The 15,734-nt window shown below is 45.4% G+C and overlaps 1 protein-coding gene across 22 annotated transcripts in view; it reads left to right on the forward strand.

Annotated features, from left to right (window-relative positions):
* Positions 1–15,734, forward strand: part of PCBP3 (poly(rC) binding protein 3) — a 251,944-nt gene that overhangs the window by 175,752 nt on the left and 60,458 nt on the right. Inside the window, exon 1 of one of the 22 annotated variants that reach the window (XM_049104559.1) lies at positions 14,473–14,724. The exons of 20 other annotated variants lie outside the window; for them this stretch is intronic. The gene's annotated coding sequence lies outside the window, so the exon portion shown is untranslated. Of the gene's footprint in view, positions 1–14,472; positions 14,725–15,734 lie in introns of those variants that run through there. One more of the 22 variants, XM_035709261.2, reaches the window with a different exon arrangement.

Consider the following 15,734-nt stretch of genomic DNA (forward strand, 5'->3'; position numbering starts at 1 on the left):
TGGTCGGTGAGCGGAGGGAGTGGGGTGTCAGCACCCCTGGGCAGAGGCCGCCCCACGTCCTTGGCTCTCGGAGGTTGGCGACCATTACGGTCCCCTTCCCTGGGTCCCCCTGCAGAGGCCCCGACTGAGGAGGCCCGAGGCCGTGGGCCCTGACACACGGGGGCGGGGACGCCCGGCCGCGGGTCCCGGTGCACCCCGGGTGTGTGCTCCACAGCGTGACGCCCGGCACAGGTGTGCGCTGTCCGTGGCTCACTTGGGACCTGTGCCTAGTCGCCTGCGATGGCGCACGCACCACCTAGAGGCCTGCGCTTCTCTACCAGCCTGGGTCTGGAGCTGGATCTGCCCCAGGCCGTGCACGCAGCCCTCCTGATGGGGGGACGGGGGGGGGGGGCAGGTCCAGGCTCTTGGCTCCCCGGCACCGGCCGGCCGGTGTGCGCGGACGCAGCAGCTCCCGGAGACCGACCGCGGCGTGTCCTCCCGGGCCTCGGCGCGGAGGCTGAGGCGCTGCTCGCGGCGGCGCTGGACACGGCAGCGGCTCGGGAGCCTCGCCCAGATGGGGACGTGAGCGGAGCGGCGCATCCGAAGGCCCCGGTGTACCGGCCGGACTGCCGAGCTAGGCGGCGGCGGGGGCAGGAGGCCGGGTGGCCGGAGGTGCCACCGCGCTGCACGACAGCCCCGAGGGGCGGCCCGGAGGCGGCGGGGCTCACTCGGGCCCCCCAGCTCCCCCGGGCTCCCCCACCTGCCCCGGAGCCGCGCTCGTCCTGCGGCTGCTGTGACCCGGCCGCCCTGCGCCCGGCCCCGGGAGGACGGTCCTCGCGGGAGGAGTGCGCGTCTGCCGGGCGAACAGCCAAGGGGGCGGCCGCGGCTTGCCCGCCGTGACCCGGGGAGCGCTGCCCGACCGGCCCCGAGCCCGGAGGCCGAGTCCAGGAAGGCGGGGGCCGGAGCTCCGGGGCTGTGCTGCTCCGTGGCGGCGGCGTGACCGCGGATGGGCCGACCCCGAGCTCGGCAGGCACTGGCCGGTGCAGCCGGCTCCGCTGAGCCACGTGTGGCCGACTGCGCGGCGTCGGGGCAGCGGCCGGGCTGGGCCAGACGCATCATGAGCTCGCCAGGCAAGGACGGGCCCGTGAGAGGGGCAGGGGGCGGGGGGCGGTCATCACCGTGTGTCATGCTCCCCTCGCCCTGCCATGTGCCCCCGCTGCCCCAGGAGCCGACTGCTGCCATCTGGCAGGCTTGCGGGGGGTCGCAGGCCCCATTGACGGAGCCTCAGAGTGGCTCCATGTCATCTGATCCTGAAGGCGCCCCTGTCCCGACTGCCACAGTCATGGGACCAGTCACGGCCCCCCTGGAGCCAGAATGACCCCCACACAGCGTGGCTGCGAGCGTGTCGGCACCTCCGGAACGCCCTCCGCCGTCCTGCCTGTTGCCTGCACCGTCCTGCGCTGCCGTCCCGCCCGCCGCCTCACCGTGGACCGTCCGCGTGCCGTGGCCTCCGTGCAGCAGGCCCAGCCCCCTGCTTCCACCGTATCAGGACTTCTCCTTCCCTCCCATGGGGTCAGCGCTCCCTGCCCTCGAACCCGGGCTCCCCTGTGACTTCGTGTCAAATCACAGGAAGCGGCGCAGCGAGCCTGGCCTTCACCGCCCATGGCCACGTGGTTCTCGGGCCGTCCCATGTCCCGGGCTCGGCTGCTGCGTCCTTGCAGGGTCACTGAGCACCTCCCTTATCCTCCCCACATCATAGAACCTGGCTTTGTTCCTCCTGAGCCGTGTTTTCCAGACGAGCACACTCAGGCACTGCCAGTGCACTGCCCCGTGGGGGGAGCCAGGTTGTGGGCGCGGCGGCTGTTGCGGGTTCCCCGGGGCCGCCGGTCACTGCCGCCAGACCCACTGCTCCGTCAGGGCGGGTGGAACAGTGACCTGCCAGCCGTGGAACCCTTTCCACGTGGATGAGCTGGGATTATTCCATATGCGGTGACGTCTCCTCACTCCCTGGGGCTGTCCGGTCACCTAAAATATGCTTCCTACCGGAAAGGCAGGAGACCTGTTTCTTTCCTTCTTTGGATTTAATTATTTTTTTTTATTTTTTTTTCACCGTCCTATGGGTTTTGTTTCTCTTCCTGCTTTTTTTTTCTTTCTGTGTAAAGCATTATTATTAACATATGGATTTTACGTAGATGGTACGTTTGTTCTCTTGCAACTATTCTTCTCTTTACTCAGATTGTTCCGTGTTTGCGGGCTTCCGCGTGGATATGACCACACCGGTCTTTGACGGTTTCCTTGACTCTGTCACGTGACGCGTCCTGTTCTCCTCTCTGATGCTTGCTTTCCCAGATCTCCTGGAATCAGCTAATTTCCTCAGAGCCCTACTTCGCCCTGGTTGGGGAATGATATTTAGAGACCATAGTCTAGGCATTAAGGGTGCTTATTGTAATTGCGCGTCATCACTTTTTCATAGTTTTAGTGGAGAGAGTGAAGGAGGGGAAAAGAAGGGGAAAGTGAGTTCATAGAAATAGTTCTCAGTCAAATGTAAGATCGCAGAGTTTCTACTTAAAAATTTTTAAATTTAGTACTTGTTTCTTTTTTGTCTTATTAGCATTATTACTTATTACTTATGTGCTTTACCCTAAATGTACATATAATCAGTTTGGAATATTATTGGTGCCCACAAATGGCTAATCAAGATTTCCTGGCATGTCTGTCCATCCCTGAGAAGATCGAGACAGATTCCTGTGCTTTAAAGTCAGTTGCCACAATTCTTCTGTCTGTGTGGTTATGTCACCAGCTTCATGTATACTTGGTTTTTTTTGGGGGGGGGATTAAAAAAATTCTTATTTTTGATTATGTAAACATTTATATGATTCTAAAGTAAAAATATGGGCAGCCTCAGTGGCTCAGTGGTTTAGCACTGCCTTCGGCCCAGGTCGTGATCCTGGAGTCCCGGGATTAAGTCCCACATCGGGCTCCCTGCATGCTTCTCTGTATCTCTCATACAGACCTAGGGAGAGAGAGAGAGAGAGGCAGAGACACAGGCAGAGGGAGAAGCAAGCTCCGTGCAGGGAGCCCGACATGGGACTCGATCCTGGGACTCCAGGATCATGCCCTGGGCCGAAGGCAGGGGCCAAACCGCTGAGCCACCCAGGATCCCAATATTGTCTATATAATTCACAAAAACCTCTCTTTTCTTTTTTTCTTTTCCCTCATCTATTGATGTGCTCTCCTAGGGGTTAGAGGGAGCTGGGAGCCGCTTCTCTCCCTCCAGGCTACTCCCTCTCGGGGGCTCTAAGGCTCCCCTCGATACTCCCCCACCTCTTCTCCCACGTTATTAGCTTTATCGGTTCCTTATCTCCATCACATGGAACGTTTATACGTTACTCTGTCACCACCAACTGCGTCATTTAGTTCAGGTTCTAGAGCTAAATGTACCTGATGCTTGTCACCGTACTTCTTGTGACATAGCTTCTCCACTTACCTCGTGGTTGGCTGGAACCCACTCGTGTTGGGTTCTTCGGGGTAGGCTCTGCAGGAAAATGTTCCCGGGGTTCCTGCACGTTCACATCTTTTTATCTGTGGCCTTTACAGCACAGCTGTAATTTAGCTGCATAAAATGGTTGGTTTATTTTTTTTTTTCACTTTAGTGTCTTAAAAAGTGTTGCTTTGCTTCTGCATTGCTGTCGAGAACCCCGACCTCCTCGCTCTGATGTTCTTTTCATTATAAGTGTGTGGGACCTTTTAGGCTGGGTGCCCCGAAGACTTGGCTCTAACATCTGTTTTCCTGAAGTGTGTCTTGCTGTAAGCTGCTCAGGCTTGAATCTTCAGGAACGTCGGGTGCCCAGTCACGGTGTAGATTCAGGCTGTTTTACGCCCGGAAGTGTTTTGGGGTGATTCACGAGTATACGTGGAGACGCAGCGGGGTGTACTCACATGCACGGACGGTGGCTCTCTCTTGCCCGTGCATTGTGTCCGTCATGTTCTCTGGAGTCTCCTTCCTGCACATCTGTCTCATTATTTTTTTTCTCGTTTCTCTTCTCTACGCTCTTTCCTGGGCCTTCTGTGCTCTTTGCTCATATGCTTCTTCTGCTTCTCACTTCTGACAAACATTCTGGTTTATTCCTGAGCTCTCTACCAACCACCTTTTTATGTCTTCTGGTTTTCTTGCCATGTCACTTTGAGATGTTCTAATTCTATTTTAAATTTTGCTCTTCTAAAAAATAAATAAAAAATAAAATTTGTTCTTCTAAAATGTTGATGATTTTCAAATTTTTTGTTCAATTTGGCATATTAATTAGACTATAATTTTCTACCTTGGGTTCATAGTTTTCTTTTTTTTGCTGTTTTTTAATAATAAATTTTAAATTTATTAAATTTATTAAATAAATAAATAAATTTAAATTTATTAAATAAATTAAATTAATAAATTAAATAAATAAATTTATTAAAGAAATAAATAAATTTGAACTTATTAAATTATTAAATTATTAAATTTTATTGGTGTTCAGTTTGTCAACATACAGAATAACACCCAGTGCTCATCCCGTCAAGTGCCCCCCTCAGTGCCCGTCACCCATTCACCCCCACCCCCGCCCACCTCCCCTTCCACCACCCCTAGTTCATTTCCCAGAGTTCATAGTGTTCTGATGTATTTTTATTATCTCTTACAGTGTTTTATTTTCACTATTTTATGGGATTGAATCATAATTCTCTTCTGCCTTTTTTTTTTTTTTAATAAGGCATTTTCTGGACCATTTGGGAAGAGGTTCCTGCAGAGGAATTGGGAATGAGCCAGAATAACTTTCCTAGCCTTGTGGACCAAGGGATTTCTCCTTTATTTTGGCCATGAAAGATTTTTTAAATGGCCTCCGCACAGGCCTTCCTATTGGTGAGCATCACTCCTGCTTCTGGAGGACTTCCACAGTCTGATGTCCGTCATCTGGAGAGGAACAGTGCTCAGTACTCCCCCCACCACCACAATGCTCCCCTCCCATGGCTGTGCTATGCCCACCCCCTCAGCTGTCACCCTCAGCCATCACCCTCAACTGTCACCCTCAGCCATCACCCTCAGCCATCACCCTTGGCCCACCCCCTCATCCTGCACCCTCCGCCATCACCTGTCCTAACGGGTCAGGTGGTCAGCCAGGACACACTGAGGCTGTTCCTCCTCCCATTGTCCTTCTCTGAAAACTTCTGTGTTCCAGTAGCTTCACTTGTGCTGTTTTGGGGACATTTTTTTTTCTCCATATGGTTCTTTCTCCAGAAGTGAAGATTGTATATTTCTGAGATTCCTGAGGACTTAGAGCCCTCAGCACTGTTTAAATTTCCTACAAGCTCCTTCCTCCCTTCCTTGCAGCCTTCCTGCCTTCCCTCCCTCCCTCCCTCCCTCCTGTCTTTCTTCCTTTGTTTCCACCTTCCCAGAACCTGGGGACGTGGGTTCAGCACATACCTCCTGGAGTTTCAACATTTGCTCTCAGAATATTCACCTAGATTCCCACTTAGCGTCAGTTCTATTTCTTTGTGGGAGATGTTGGTATTTGGGGGCGGGGGGACGGGTTCTGAGCTTTGTGATTCAAAGGCCTCTTCCCCACTTACTATTTCCTACAAACGCTGTGCATCCGGGAACTCACTCAGACCCTGCTGCTGTGTTCTGGCCACACCTACCCCGATCCTGGGGATTTGATCCAGGGGATTTGACCCCTGAAGAGGTCTCGGGGTTTTTCTTTGTTTATCTAATCATAGTATCTGGGGATGTTTAAGGAATTTTAAAAATTAAAAGAAAAATTGGCACCTGGGTGGCTCAGTCAGTGAAGCATCTGCATTTGGCTCCGGTCATGATCTCAGGGTCCTGGGATCAAGTTCCGTGTCAGGCTCCCTGCTCAGTGAGGGAGTCTGCTTCTCCCTCTGCCCCTCCCCGCTGCTTGTAATCTCTCTCTTTCATGCTCTTGCTTTCTCAAATAAATAAATAAAATTGTTTAAAAAAATGGAAAAAAGAAAAAACTATCCTGTTACCATGAAATAGTGAATTTTTATATTTAAGTCCTAGGAGACTTAATAATCAGTTAAGTAAACAACAAACATCATTGTCCTATATGGTTGATATTCATTTCCTTTTATTCATATTTTTACATTTTTTATTCTGTATTTCTTTCTGCAAATCCAGTATTCTTTCTGTGGCCATTTTCCTTGTGCCTGAACAATACCCTTTACCATTGACTGTAGAGTGGGTCCACTGGGAAGAAAGTCCCCGTTTTCTGATTGTCTGGAACGCCGACCACACGCGGGCCAGACCTCAGCGCACCGTGATTTCCAGCACACCGCAGCTCTACTTCTGTTCTGGCAACCGTGCTTGCTGTTGAGAAGGAAGCCTTCGGCCTAATGACTGCTCCTTTGAGAATAATCTCATTTATTTCTTTATTTGCTCTGGAGATCTCTTCTTTGTCTTTGTTTTCTTGAGATCCTATTATGCTGCAGCCAGGATGAGTTCCTCAGTCAGGCTTGCTTGGAACGTGCCGGGTGCCTGAGTCAGTCCCTGCAGACACAGCCTCGGCTCCGCCCCCTCCCTTCTCCTTGGAGCCTGAGCGAATGTAGGTCGGGGCCTGCACGGTGCCTGCGTGTGTCTCATCTCTCGCGTTCCCGTCTGGCTCTCTATGTGCTGCCTTTTGGACCATCTCGCATGGCTTAGTTTTTGGCTCATAAAATCTCTCCAGTTCTGCACAGTACTGTTGTTAAACGTGTTAGCTGAGTTTGAAACCGGGTTTCGGAGCTTCTCGTTTCAGAATTTCTCTGTTTGCTATAAGAAACATTATTTGTAAAAAAAAAAAACAAACAAACAAACCTAGTTTTGACTTTTATTCTGAAAAAAATCACAGACTCGTAGGAAGTAGCAAAAATAGCACAGAGTCTCCTATAACATTTACCCAGCTCCTTCCAGTGGTAACATCTTACCTAACGTTAGTACAGTATGAAAACCTAGAAAATAATATGGTGCGGTACTGCTAATTAGACTACAAACTTTATCCCAATTTTACCAATTTTTACCTGCACTCAGTTATGTGTGTGTGGTAGGAGTAATAGGAGGAGGAGGAGGAGCAGTGGTAGTAGTGGTAACAGTAATAGTATTGGTAATAACAGAAGTACTAATAGTAGCAGTGTTAGTAACAGCAGCAACAACAGAAGTAGTAGTAGCAGCAGCAGCAGCAGTAATTAGTGGTGTGGGTCATAATGGTAGCAAGAGTAGTGGAAATAGTAGTAGTAGTAGTAGTAGTAGTCATAATCCTACCAGTAGTAGTAGCAGTAGTACTAGTGGTGGTAGTAATAGTAGTAGCAGCAGCAATGGTCCTACTAGTAGTAGTGGTGGTGGTAGCAGTAGTAATAGTGGCAGTAGTAGCAGCAGGTGTTGTAGCCTTGGTAGTAGTCGTCGTAACGGCAGGACTGGTAATTGTAGTAGCAATAACCATAGTCGTAGTAATAGTAGTTTGGTTTTGTGCGGTTTTATCTGCTGCACAAATTTGTATAACCACCTCCACCATCTAAGATACAGAACTGCCCCTTGGGTCGCCTCTAAGGAACTGCCTTGTGATGCCCTGAAGTATTCGCCCTCCACCCCACTCCCAGCTCTCCCCTGGAGACCAATAATTGATTCTTGATAATTGATAATTATGTCCTTTCAAAAACTGTTACAGAATTGGAGTCCTACAGTTTGCAACCTTTTAACACTGGCTGTTCTCCCTCCACATAAGGCCCTACAGACCTGTCCCAGGGGCCATGCGTATCGGTAGTGTGTTCCTTTTTCTGCTATGTCGCACTCCGTGGTGTGGGAGGACCACAGTCTGGCCACTCACCCATTGAAGGATATTGGGGTTGTTTCCCATTCTTGCCTATTGCAAATAAAGCCACAGTGTAAGCCCAAGCATACCTTTTTCATGTCTATGTAAGTTGTTATTTCTCTGGCATAATTACCCAACAGTACAATTGCCAGCTTCCATAAGAAGGACGTGTTTCATTTTATAGTAAGTGATGTTTCCAGAATGGCTATATACCATTTTATATTTCTACTGAAATGTATGGGAGATCCGGTTCCTACATTCCTTGCCAATATTTGATACTACCACTATTTTTCAAAGCTGTTCTAATGGATAGGTAGTGACACCTCCTTGTGGTCATGATTTGCATTTCCTTAATAGCTAACGATGTAGAACAGCCTTTTCATGGGTTTATTTTCCATCCATATACTTTCTTTAGGGAAATGTCTGTTCATGACTTTTTCTCATTTCCTAATTGATTTTTTTTTTTTTTAAACTCCATTACCTATTTCACCCGTCCCCTCACTCTCCTCCCTCTGGTAATCATCAGTTTATTCCTGTAGTTGAGAGTCTGTTTCTTGTTTTGCCTCTTTCTTACTTTTTTTCCCTTTGCTTGTTTGTTTCGTTCATTAAATTCCACATATGAATGAAATTGGTGTTTGTCTTTCTCTGACTGACATCTCAACACCCTCTAGCTCTGTCCATGTTATTGCAAATGGCAAGATCTCATCCTTTCTGATGGCGGAGTAATATTCCATTGTGTATACACCACATCTTCTTTATCTGTTCATCTATTGATGGACATTTGTGTCATTTGGATAAATACCTAATAGTGCAATTTTCTGGGTCATAGGGTAGCTCTGTTTTTAACTTTTTGAGGAACCTCCACACCGTTTTCCGCAATGGCTATAGCAGTTTGCATCCCCATCCACAGTGCACAAGGGTTCCTTTTCCTCTGCTTCCTCACCAACACTTGTTGTTTCGTGCGTTGTTGATGTTAGCCAGTCTGACAGGTGTGAGGTGGGATCTTGTTGTGGTTTTGATTTGTATTTCCCTGATGATGAGCGATGTTGAGCATCTTTCATGTGTCTGTTGGCCATCTGGATGTCTTCTTTGGAGAGATGTCTTCTGGCCATTTTTTAATTGGATTGTTTGGGTTTGGGGTGTTGGGTTCTATCAGTTCTCTATATATTTTGGAAACTAACCCTTTATCAGATATGTCATTTGCAAGTATCTTCTCGCATCCTGTAGGTTGCCGTTTAGTTTTGTTGATCGTTTCCTTCACTGTGCAGAAGTTTTTATTTTATTTTTTAAAACGATTTTATTTATTTATTCATGAGAGACACACAGAGAGGGGCAGAGACACAGGCAGAAGGAGAAGCAGGCTCCATGCAGGGAGTCCGACGCGGGACACAATCCCGGACCCCGGGATCACGCCCTGAGCTGACGGCAGACTCAACTGCTAAGCCATCCAGGCGTCCCAGAAAAGCTCTTTATTTTGATGAAGTCCCAATAGTTTATTTTTGCTTTTGTTTCCCTTGCCTCAGGAGACATATCTAGGAAATGTTGTGCCTCAGATATGGCTGATATCTGAGAGGTTACTGCTTATGTTCTCTCCTAAGATTTTTATGGTTTCCTGTCTCATATTTAGGTCTTTACCCCACTTTGAATTTATTTTGTATAGTTTCATTCCTTTGCCTGTAGCTGCCCAGTTTTCCCAACACCATTTGTTGAAGAGATGATCCTTTTCCCATTGGATAGTCTGTCCTTCCCTGTCAAAGATTAACTGACCATGTAATTATGGAATCATTTCTGGGTTCTATGTTCTGATCCATTGATCTATGTGTCTATTTTTGTGCCAGTGCCATACAGTTTGATTATTATGGCTTTGTAATGTAATTTAGAATCCAGAATTATGATGACTCTTGCTTTTCTTTTTCAAGATTACTTTGATTATTCCGGGTCTTTTCTATTTCTTTTTTTTTTTTTTTTTTTAAGATTTTATTTATTAGAAACAAAGAGAGGAAAAAAAAAAAAAAAAGAAACAAAGAGAGGGGCACAGACACAGGCAGAGGGAGAAGCAGGCTCCATGCAGGGAGCCTGACGTGGGACTCGATCCCAGGACTCCAGGATCACGCCCTGGGCTGAAGGCAGCGCTAAACTGCCAAGCCATCGGGGCCACCCGGGTCTTTTCTATTTCTATATAAATTTTGAGATTGTTTGTTCCAGTTCTGTGAAAAATACTGTTGGTATTTTGATAGGGATTGCATTAAACGCGGAGATTGGGGACGCCTGGGTGGCTCAGTGGTTGAGCGTCTGCCTTCAGCTCAGGTCATGATCCTGGGGTCCTGCAGGGAGCCTGCTTCTCCCTCTGCCTGTGTCTCTCATGAATAAATAAAATCTTAAATAAATAAATCAATAAATGTGGAGATTGCTTTGGATAGGATAGACATTTTAATGTTATGTTATTCCAGTCCATGAGCTTGGAATGTCTTTTCATTTCTTTGTGTCATCTTCAATTTCTTTCATAAGTATTTTATAGTTTTCAGAGTACAGGTCTTTCACCTCTTTGGTTATTAGGTTTATTCCTAGGTATCTTACTATTTTTGGTGCAACTGTAAATGGGATTCTTAATTTCTATTTATGCTGCTTCATTACTGTTCTATAGAAATGCAATAGATTTCCGTATGTTGATTTTGTATCCTGTGACTTCACTGAATTTGTTTATCAGTTCTAGCAGTTTTTTGGTGGAGTCTTTCAGGTTTTCTATATAGAGTATCATGTTGTCTGAAAAGAATGAAAGTTTTACTTCTTCCTTACTGATTCAGTTACCTTTTATTTCTTTTTGTTGTGTGATTGCCTTTGCTAGGACTTCTGGTACTATGGTAAGTAACAGTGGTGAGGGTGGACATCGCTGTTGTGTTCCTGACCTTAGGGGAAAAGCTCTCGGTTTTTTTGTTTTTGTTTTTACCATTGAGTATGACATTTGCTGTGAGTTTTTCATTTATGGCTTTTATTATGTTGAGGTATGTTCTCTCTATCCCTACTTTGTTAAGGATTTTTATCATGAATGGATGTTGTACTTTGTCACATGCTTTTTCTACATCTATGAAATTATCGCATGTTCTTACCCTTTTCTGTGTTGGTGTGATGTATCACGTAGACTGATTTGTGAATATTGAACCACCCCCAGCCCAGGAATAAATCCCACTTGATGGTGGTGAATGACTTTTTGAATATACTGTTGGATTTGATTTGCTAGCATCTTACTGAGAATTCTTGCATCCGTGTTCATAAGGGATATTGGCCTGTAGTTTTCTTTTTTAGTGGAGTCTTTGGTTTTTGGAATCAGGGTAAAGCTGGCCTCATAGAATGAATTTGGAAGTTTTCCTTCCTTTTCTGTCTTTTGGAATAGTTCAAGAATAGGTATTAACTTATTTAAATGTTTGGTAGAATTCGCCTGTATAGCTATCTGGTCCTGGACTTTTGTTTGTTGGGAGATTTTTGATTATTGATTCAGTTTCTTTACTGGTTATTGATCTGTTCAAATTTTCTATTTATTCCTGTTTCAGTGTTTGTAGTTTGTATGTTTCTAGGAATTTATCCATTTCTTCTAGGTTGTTAATTTTTTGGCAATATAGTTTTTCATAATATTATGATTATTTGTATTTTTATGGTATGGGTTGTTATTTCTCCCCTCTCGTTTGTGATTTTATTTATTTGAATCTATTCCCTTTCTTGGTATGTCTGGCTAGAGGTTTTCAATTTTATTGATTTTTTTCAAAGAACCAGTTCCTGGTTTCATTGATATGTTTTACTGTATGTATAGTTTCTCTATCATTTATTTCTGCTCTAATCTTCTTTCTGCTGGTTTTAGGTTTTATTTGTTGTTATTTTTCTAGCCCCTTTAGGTGCAGAACTAGGTTATTTGAGACTTTTCATGGTTCTTGAGATAGACCTGTGTTGCCATTTCCTTCCTTCCTTCCTTCCTTCCTTCCTTCCTTCCTTCCTTCCTTCCTTCCTTCTCTCAATTTATTTATTTATTTATTTATTTGAGAGAGAGAGAGAGAAAGCGGGCATGTGAGAGTAGGGGAAGGGTAGAGGAAGAGGGAGCGAATCCTTAAGCAGACTCCATGCTGAGTTGTGGACCCAACATAAGGCTCAACCCCAGGACCCTGAGATCATGACCTGGCTGAAATCAAGAGTTGGACCCTTAATGATTGAGCCACCCAGGTGCCCCAATTTTCTAATTGATTTTTTTTAAACAAGTTTTTTTTAAAGATTTCAGTTATTTATTCATGAGAGACAGAAAGAGAGAGAGAGAGAGTCAGAGACACAGGCAGAGGGAGAAGCAGGCTCCCTGCAGGGAGCCCAATGTGGGACTCGATCCCAGGACCCCAGGATCACGCCCTGAGCCAAAGGCAGACGCTCCACCCCTGAGCCACCCAGGTGCCCCTCTAATTGATTTTTAAAAGAATTTTATTGTTGAGTTTTGAGTATGCTTCATATATTCTGTGTGCTAGTCTTTTGCTGGATACGTGGTTTGCAAATATTTTCTCCCGGTTTATAGTTTGTCTTCATTGTCTTAACAGGGGATTTTGCATAGCAAATGTTTTTGATTTTCATTAAGTCCAATCTATTAATTTTCCCTTTCACAGATCATGCCTTCTGTGTCAGGTCCAAGGACTCCGCTTACCCTAGATTCTGAAGATTTTTCTCCTTTGCTTTTTTTCCTAAAGGTTTTAGTTTCTTGTTTTATATATGTGTCTATCATCCATTTTGAGTTAATGTTTGTGTAAGGCGAGAGACCTCAATCAGGGTTCATTTTATTGCCTATTCAATTGTCTGAAATCCATTTGTTGAAAAGACTACTTTTTTCTTCATTGAATTGTTTTTCCACCTTGTCAAAAATCAGTTGGGCATATTTGGGTGGGTTTATTTCTAGGTTCTCTATTCTATTGGTCTCTGCTATCTCGAAAACTGTAGTTACAGATTCAGACTTATTATCTCATTGAGTGATTCTTTTTGCTTTATTCTTTTTTTCACAAGATTTTTAAAGCTACTCTATGGTCTGCGCCTTTCTGTATAGGTTTTATAATAAGCTCATTTATGTCTACAAATCATTGCTGGGATTTAAAGAAAATTATTTAAATAGTAGCATGAAGCCCAATGTGGGACCTGAACTCACAACCCTGAGATCCAGACCTAAGCTAGGATCAAGAGTCAGATGCTTAACAACTGAGCCACCCAGTTGCTGGGATTTTTAAAAGAATTGCATTGAACATTTAGATCAATTTGGAGAGAACTGATATTTTTACTATGTTGTCTTCCAATCCATGGATATGATGTTTCTCTCCATTTACTTAGGTTTTTGAAATTTACTTTATCAGCATTTCACAGTTTCCAGGATACAGATCCTGTATATGTTAAGTGTATGTAAGTAATTCATTTTATTTTGAATTATTTTAAGTGATACTGTGTTTTAATTTTTGGTTTATGTGAGTTCACTGTTAGTATCTAGAAAATACAGTTAATTTTTGTATATTATTCTTATACTCTGCCTTTCTGAACTCACTTATCAGTGCTAGGGGGTTTGTTGTGTAGATTCCTTGGGATTTTCTAGGTAGAAAACTATCATTTGCAAATAGAGATAGTTTAGTTCTTCTTTTCCAGTCTGTAGGTCTCTGATTTATTTTTCTTGCCTATGACAGTGGCTGGAACCCACAGCATCCTGGATAAGAGTGGTGACTGTGCACAGCCTTGCCCTGTGCCCAGCTGTAGGGCAGAGCATCCAGCTTATCAACATTAGGTATGATGTTAGCTATAGGTTTCATAGATGCTGTTTATCAGGTTGTGGTAATTTTCTTGTGTCCTTAATTGGCTGGTATTTTTTATTGTGAATAAGTTGAATTTTGTTAGATGCTTTTTATGCATCAATTTATATGATCATATGGGTTTTATAGATACAGTGGATTATATTGATTGACTTGTTCTTGAGGAGCCAGCCTTGCATACCTGGATAAACCCTACTTGGTCCTGGTGTATAAATCCTCTGTACATTCCTAGATTCGTTTTGCCAATTAAAAAGTTGTTTTAGTTTATTTGCATCTATGTCCATAGGGCACATTGCTTTGCTTTTGGTATCAGGGTGATGGCGACCTCACAAAATGAGTTGGGAAGAATTCTCCATCTGTTTTCTCTAAAGGATTATCTCAGGTTGGTGTTCGTTCTTCTTTAAATGTTAAAATTCTCCAGTGAAACCATCTGGCCCTGGAGATTTCTTTTTCTGTAGCTTTTTATTACAAATTCAATTTCTTTAGTGGTTATAGGGATATTGAGATTGATGATTTCATTTTGGTTGATTTTTGGTAGTTTGCTGGTTGTTCTTCATAGCTCCTGTTTCTCTGTGAGTTTTTAGAGATGTGCCCTGAGCATGTTCAGCACTTACTGATTTTCTTTCTTTTTTCATGTTGAGATTTTCGTAGTTTGGGGCACAATAAGTGATTTTCCTTCGTATGCTGGGTACGTTGGCTATCGCGTTGGGGTATCCGTGCAATCTGTCTTAGCAGGCCTCTGCTGACCCCACATGGGGGCACCCTGCTCACAGCGGACTGGGGTGGAGGTCCGGGCCCCTCCCTCAGTCCCCGGACACCTGGGGGCGGGTGCTTGGTACTGCCAGGCAGGGGAGGCTAAGCTCCCAGGCCAGCCTCTTTGCACGGGGGCAGGGAGGGGTGTTTCCTTGGTCGCCGCCTGCCTGCGAGGGCAGAGGCTGTCTGGCTGCCTCGGCTTCCTGTCCCAGTCCTTGGCCTGGAGAGAGAGCAGATATTTCTTGAGACTTGTTTTTCTGTGTCCTGCACCATTTTTAGGTTGCAGGCTTTTCCAGTGACCAGTTTGGAATATACAGGAGGGAAACGAGATGAAACAAAATGAAGTGGTGAGCTCACCGCCGCGTCATTCCTCAAATCCTGAGCATCCTGGCAGCCTGCCTCCCTCCCCCTGCTTGCCCGAGTTTTCCTTCTTTGTTTTGTGTTTGGCGTCTAGTTGTGCTCTGCAGGAAGAACGGGAGCGCGGTGGCTGCTCGGTCATGGCCACGACCAGAGGCCTGGTCCTCCTTGTAGCCTCTGACACCATCTGTGCCCTCTTAATTATTTTCCCTCATCAGTGTCATCAGAGGGCTGTGTCTACCTAGAACTAAATTTTTGAAGAACTAAATTTTATAGTTGTTCATTTTCTCAATGGGCTCATGTCTTTTCTTCAGACCTATTCTTTGTTATTACATTCTTTGTATTTTCTGTGGATGCTTTCTGCTATTTTCTAAATTCTTAAGTTGAATTTCTTTACTCGCTAATTTTTGTTCTCTGTTTATTCCTAACACAGGCTTGTAAGACTGTAAATTCTACGGTCGCCGCTTGCCACAAAGTTCGGCGTGTTGCAAGTTTATTGGTCTAGTTATTTTCTAATTTCATTATGTCATTGCATTCATTTCTTATTTAGAAGCTTTTCCTTTAATGTTTTTGTTTTTTGTTTTTTGAGAGAGAGAGAGTGTGTGTATCCTAGCAGGGTAGGGAAGGGCAGAGGGCAAGTGGCTCCTAGTGGGGCTTGACCCCATGACCCTGAGATCATGACCTGAGCCAGAATCAAGGGTTGAATACTCAACCACCTGAGACACCCAGGCGCCCCCAGAAGCTTTTAAAAGATGTTATGTTCGGGGGAATTATAAAGCCATCCTTTTGCTAATGGTTTCTAATTCAGTTGCCTAATGGGTGGAGAGCATAGTCTGTTTGATTCCGTGTCTTCAAAACTTGTTGAAACTTGCACTGTGAGCTGGGGCGTGGCCAGTTTGGGTCCCCGAGAGCCTGAGGGGAGCGTGGAAGCTCCGAGTGTCACGCACCGCGCGGCGTCCGTGGGGTCGTGCGGCGGCATCTTCATTGGGTTTCCCTGAGC

Source organism: Canis lupus, chromosome 31 (genome assembly GCF_003254725.2).
Source record: "Canis lupus dingo isolate Sandy chromosome 31, ASM325472v2, whole genome shotgun sequence".
Taxonomy (NCBI): Eukaryota; Metazoa; Chordata; class Mammalia; order Carnivora; family Canidae; genus Canis; species Canis lupus.